The sequence below is a fragment of the Rhea americana genome, unplaced genomic scaffold, assembly GCF_003343005.1.
Source record: "Rhea americana isolate MKP2758 unplaced genomic scaffold, rheAme1 scaffold_1, whole genome shotgun sequence".
Taxonomy (NCBI): domain Eukaryota; kingdom Metazoa; phylum Chordata; class Aves; order Rheiformes; family Rheidae; genus Rhea; species Rhea americana.
Genome location: NW_028185038.1, coordinates 5,772,280 through 5,779,079, shown reverse-complemented (window position 1 = coordinate 5,779,079; position 6,800 = coordinate 5,772,280).

Here is a 6,800-nt window from a genome sequence, read left to right as displayed (position 1 = left end):
CAGGAGCCCCGGTCGCTGCGCGCTTGCTGCTGGTTCCGCCCGTTGCGGGGCGACACGCGGATTTAACCCAGAAGAGAAACAACGCAGAGGGACGGCGCCGGGGTCGGAGCAGCGGCCGGAGGGGCCGGACGGGGATTGCTGCGGTCAGCACTGCTGCGGGAGAAACCTGCGTGGCACTACGCCTGAAAACAGATTAAACAGATCTCTGAGATCGACCAGCCCCATCTTTAATACCTGGAGGCCAGCGTAAAATCTTCCATACYGTATGGCCTGGCCACAGTGCCTCCAGTCATGTAACGTTAGCTGCAGGAAACTACAGGAACACAACAAAACACTAAAAGAAGCAGAAAACTCACCAAAGTATGTCTTAGAAACCAGTCAATCGCAGCAGACTTATTAGCAACCGACATGGAGCATCCCTGAGATGTGACCTTACATATATCRCCTATGGAGTTTCCAGAAGCAGGAGAGTAGGCGTGCTATTATACAAAGCACGGGTAAGACCTATCCTGGAATATTAAATACAATTCTAGTCACCAGTGTTCCAGCCAGTTTAAATAATCCTTTCACAAACAAGTAAAGAAAGGGTTAATCAGAATGATCAGAGGAATTAAGAGTCTATCATACAAGAAGAGCATTACTTAATCTAACAAGACACAGCTGGGAATGGATATGATTGATGTCTTTAATTATAAAGAGGCATAATCATCAACGAGGAAGGAAAAAATAAGGTAAAGTACAAATAGACGTAAATTGCTCATGAATAAGTTAAGGTTGGAAATTAGAAGGTTTCCATTAAGGAATGAACTATACAATAGTTACCTGCAAAGACAAGGAGCTGGACTTCACAATTCAGCTTAAAAATAATTCCAGTCTGTGTTTCGCTTTAAATAAACAACCATCGCATTTTTTTTAATTCTAGCAAAGCATCCAGGGATTTCTATTCCTGGCAAGAAAAATAAGCATCTTGAAAATCATATACCTCACAGACATGATTTCAATAGCACTTTAAAACAAACAAACAAAAAAAAAACCCCAAAGCCCTGCCCCAAACTGCTTAGCCAGGGATAGCAGGATGGAATTCCCTAAGAATCATCATAAATGACATGAAGTTAATAGTTAACCGTGTCTGGTGCTAGTGCTTCAATTCACTGCAAGGTAGTTGAGCAGAAGTGTCTTTACAGCGGCCAAGTAGTCTCCTAATTAAAGATGTTACACTACGCAGCCATATATGTTATTATTTCTGTGATTACCCAAGGTAAGTATCTCAAGAGAAGATTCAAAAGAAAGATATGTGAGCACCCAGGGAATCTCCATCAATGAAAACCCACATAAGATTTTGAAGAGGTATGTATGGCCAAACATCTAAGTAATATTAAACACTGCAACACGGCCCAAGCAATAAAGCAACTCCTAACCACACGACTGGAAGAAAAATGGGCGGAGGGAAGAGGAGAAGACTAATACAAGCTGCCACAAACCAAGAAAAAAAGTGAAGAACTTTCCAGCTTTAACACATGGCACTAATCTGTGCTGCTTACCATGACCCACTGCAGAACTACAGTCTAGGCTTTACCAGAAAGAGACCATATGAAGGAAAAATTAGCATAAAATCAAAGATGCAAGATGTACCAATTCATAAATAAAAAACAATCTAGTGACCCACAATTTGAGGGAAACATTTCCAAAGCCTTCTCAAAGGAATTCTGCCTCCTCCCTAACGCATGTGTTCGAGAACAACATCATCATTAAGCAAGTGGTTATGTGATTGTCAGAACAGATATTTCCGACTTTCCAATGATCAGCACCTTTTTTTTGAAAAGCGCAAGTTCTGCTTTGGTTACATTTACACTGCATTTGTGATCTGCACCAAGGAATGAACCTCATCCCAGAGCAAACTAGAGACTGTCTTCTCTCCATAACCTATCTATAGGCTGGACCTGGAGAGAAGTAGCCTCCATTCTACACCAAGGGTTCCTCACCAAGGGAGCTACTTGTTACACTGGGGTGGGCACTCCAGCCTGGAGCCAAATCAAACTAGTGTATGCAGCAAGGTCAACTATATTTTACTTTAGAGCTCAACAATAAAATAGGGGGAGAGAGTCAATCTGACAGTATAGACACATYCCAGAAGCTTTTCCCATAGTTGGGCATTTGAGAAGTTCACTCTTGTCAGAATTCTTCAATATAGTGGGAAGGCAGGGTGCAGTTCTACTRCATGAAGGGAACTTGAATGGTTTCTTCTGTTTTATTGGCATCTGCTTTCGCAAAATTTTTAGCAATGCAGTTATATATAAGACCTTTGCTCCTCTTTCAAATTTGGTTGGATCAATCAGTGGATCAAAAGTTATTGGTGGAAAGGAAAAAAGGGAGGAAGACCCTTTTATCACAGAGGACTTATTTCCCTAGGAAACTAATAAAACTGCACATGAAGGCACAGATTAAACATCCGCTATGTTTCTTTTCCACCTGTGCAGTAATACAGAAATTGAATTTATTTCACTATGACCTTGAACAAGTCACTCAGCCATAGAAAAATAATTAAGTCAGTCAGGAAAGGTACTTTTTTCCTTCCCCAGTCCCTATAGATCTTTTTTGTTTCAACTGCAAAATAGAGACTTCCTTTTACTATGTGGCTTTTCAAAATTTAATATAACGCAGCCTTTGTCTTGGTTGCAGCTTCTAAATACTACAGTGATCCAATCATAACATGAAATTAAAAAAATAAACCATACACAAATTGTCCTTTAAGTAAGAAGGAGCAAAATACAGATTTAACCTTAACTCTGATCTTTTTAGTCCACAAATCACTGGTCTTTTAATAAGACAATCTGCAAATAAAAGCTTTCCATGAAGCAACCAAGAGATAAAATCATATGTTCCTATATATACTTAATAGAATTAAAGGCTTGAGTTTTACAGCATCGCAGGAAAAGTTATGATATTTAGAAGGGACCTAAAGTGACGTCCCAGTCTTTAGCTTATGTTGAGACCTACCCAAAATCTGTGTGATTTTTAGGATCTCAATATGAACTATCATTCATATGAAACACAGAAATTCTCAAACATGACTATCAGGAACATCACATGTAGTTACCGTGTACAAATAGCCATGATGTGTTTATATTTCATCTTCACTGTCACGCACTGAGAAAATACCGTGTTTGCTCATGAGGATGTGTGTAGCCACAACCCCCCCCAACAATCTGTGAACTCCTGATTTGAATCATGTATACCTGACAATAAGCGCACCAGATGGATTTAAACTGGCTGCAAAAATATTACAAAACCCAGCTGTATAAGCCTTCAATATCATAACAAGATTATAAACATAAGATGTTTTAGTGACAAAACCATTATGATTTAAGCAGGTTGGCAAGAGATTCGTTAGTACTTCTAAGAATTTTATTTTACAATGGATTTACCACAATAGTGGTTTTGTCTTATGCAGCAGATACTATTACATAGCGGACAGTTTTGTGAACACAGATACCTACTTTGATGGGAATGGAACTGTGAATGAATCAAGACTTTTCTTAGAGAGTCAATAGTGGAGCTTGCATAAGCAAAGCACCGACAAACTAACTAGCTGTCAATCACAGAAACCTCAATTGTCTTCCAGGATTTTCAGAAATATGAAACTAATCTATATGTTGACTTGTRTACAAAACATTTTTATAGCCTCTTTTTACACTCTTGCTGATTTTAACCYGTTGATTATCTGTTTGTAGTAAGTCTTTCCACAATGGATAGGTGAAGTTTCTATTTAATGCTGAAACTCCATCTCAGGAAAAAAAAATCAAAGAACTTTAGATTGAGAAGGTGAAAAAGCAGCTAAATTGTCCTGCTTTGACCAGATGGAATTGATTCTGGAACTTCTTCTCTCTTTTTTCTTTTTTTTTCTTTCTTAGTAGCAACCTGGTCTACTATGTGATAATTACAGTAGCTAAATCCTTTAAATAAAATGGATAATTAAAAAAAAATCCTACATCTAGATTTCTGCAAACAAACATACATAGGATTTCTGATAAAACAACTCCACACCTAGAGAGCCAAATGTAAAACCCAATGTGACCCAATTTCCCTATACAYACTCAGTAAGCAGATACTTAGTTCCATTTGTGTTTTCTTCATGATTCAGAAGGTGTTCCAGATGCTATACAAACACTGTCATAGTAGAATTTGGCTAGAAAGCTGGATTAAATAGATGCTTATAGCAGAGATCTATTTTAATGTCCTCTGAAATAAACCACAAGAAAAAAACCCTAAATTAAGCATTTGATTCCATCTTAGCCAAAGAAGCCAGCACTTAAAAAAGAAACAACCAGAAAAATGGAGAAATGAAAAAAAATGTATTCTTAGTGAGAATATAATTTTTCTTATATAACACCACTGCTGTATCCCAACAAAACATGTTTCTTCAACAACTGTTGCAGCTGCTTTACCCAAAACAAAACAATGCTTGACATACTATAGCAGCGTCAAAACACTAATCAGATGAAACTGCAAAACTAAAGAAAGATATATTGCACAGATTTATGTACAGAAAATGCACAATAAGATACCTTGTTACAGAGCACTCCGAGAAGTTCAAAGAAAAATGCTACCAGAAATGRCCATGAGCTAGAGATGGAAATCAGCAGTTAATACACATTTCAAACCCAGGAGAGTTACCCAAGCAGTGAGAAAAAGTAAATTGCAAGTCCTTCTGTTGCAGTGTCTAAAAGCCTTTTCTAAGTAATCTAACTCACATACTGGTTGTAGTCTCAGTGCATTAACGTAGGACTGTACTACAGCTAATCTGTTCTGTTTTTCAAGAGGATAAATTATCCACTGCATTACCACAACTGGAATGCTTCTGGTAGGTGTCAAAAACTATTAACACTAGCTACCAGTGTACCTCTAGATAGGGCTGCATCCTACAGTGCAGCCCTACACCTGCCCTGGGCACAGGGTCTTACCAGTTGCTTGGAAGAAGYGAAACGGTTTCATTGCTGCAACTGTTTCAGCCACGAGTCCTGGAGAGCTCAATTCAAACCCATTTTCCTCTACAAAGAATCTTCCTCAAGAGTGGTCTCCATATCCTGGTTTTCACCAAACACCTGTATGTTCAGCTGGAGTGATACATTGCAGCCCATATCAAATGTTGATCTCAAACCCACTTCTTAAAACACCGCTCAGGGTCCCGTGTCAACTCTTCATCAGATGGACACATGTCAAAGAAACTTAAGATTAGACCAGGTCAGAGGAATGCAGTCGTTGCAGAAGACTCATGAGTGGATTTTTAACAATACAGCTGTCCTATCAGATAGGTGACCCGAATGACAGGTCGAAGTATACCTGAAAGGCTAAAATTGTATTTTCCTGTATTGGCAGGTAGCCAGAAAAGATGACATTTTTTTTTGAACAATGGTAATGTGTAAGTTTTGTACTACTTCTTAGCATTATTCAGCTTACTTAGTATYGGTGCAGCAAACCATTTACATTTTACCTATTAAATATTTATGTGGTTTGTTTTATTCAAAACARTTTCTTGGCAAAACCCAGCAATAATAATATTTGTAAATGCCGTATTCAAAATCTAAAGGAAGGTGCTTAACATGCAGTCAGCACAGAAACGAAGACATTGGTAGRAGTTCCCTGTGTTTTTGAAAGGCATGACAAAGTTCTTTAGATTTTGCAAGATCAAAACACTTAAAAAGAGAGAAAGTTGCCTTGCCTCAGTATTATCTTAAGTCTATRTTCGAACAGCTTGTTACTCTCCTAAGTTTTGCTCTCTCAAAATGCTCATGTGAATAGCTTCAAACTACCAAGCAGGTCACTAAAGATCTTCCCACATTTCTCACGAGGCAGGAAAAGAAGTATATTAAAAATTACATTTGCCCTGCTKAATAATGTGTATTCTCACTTTTCATTCGTGGGCCGTTTAGTCCTCCACTCTCTCATTTATGCTCACCAATGACCTAGCATACTTTATAGTATGCCCTGTCTCACTTTTTCCTCCCCRCTTTGCCAGCTCCTCATGAGGGACCTCTCCTCAGCAGAGGACAGTCCCTGCCAGCCTTCGTGAGCCCACCACCTCCCATGCATGTGCCCCTCTCCATCTGCCATCTTCTCMCCTCCAAACCCTTCCTCCTGCCCCCTGCCAGGCACTAGCTCGCTGCTGCCTCTACCACGGGGCACGCGGCTCGTGATCCACCATGGGGGACGCAGCTCATGTCGAGGCTCTGCGACGTGGTGGCGGTCGTTACGGTGTGTCGCGTTCCCAGCTTGCGCTGTAGCCGRCATGTTAAAGTCACGGGGGAAAGCAAGCCTGTTCTTCCTGTATTTCTGGCTAAGGCTGGAAGCAGAGTGCCAAAAGCAAATTGTGTCTCATCTGTTGTACAGAGAAGCATCGTTGAGCTCCCCACCTTGAAACGCTGGCTCTGCAAAGAGCTCGGTCCTGGCAAGAGTCCGATCCCAACCTAGACGAGTCAAAGATAATAAATGGTCTTCAGCTAAGTCTTAGCAATACCCTACTCAATCCAAATGTATCCCAGGGGCCTTAGCATTTATTTGGATACGATGACCAATATGCCTGACAACTGAAAGCGCCCTATATAAAAACGTCTTTGATATTTAAGCAGTTGCTAACATGAAGCGGTAAGCTGTGTCGCAGACGTTTTGAGCCATGGGCTGCCGTCATCCTTCCAGTGCCTCACAGGCCATCCCGCGCTGTTGTCATCTAACTTTTTACTCAACATTTTACAAAGGCAAAATGATTCCACAGACCAGACGGGATGTGTTTGGGCCATGGTTAT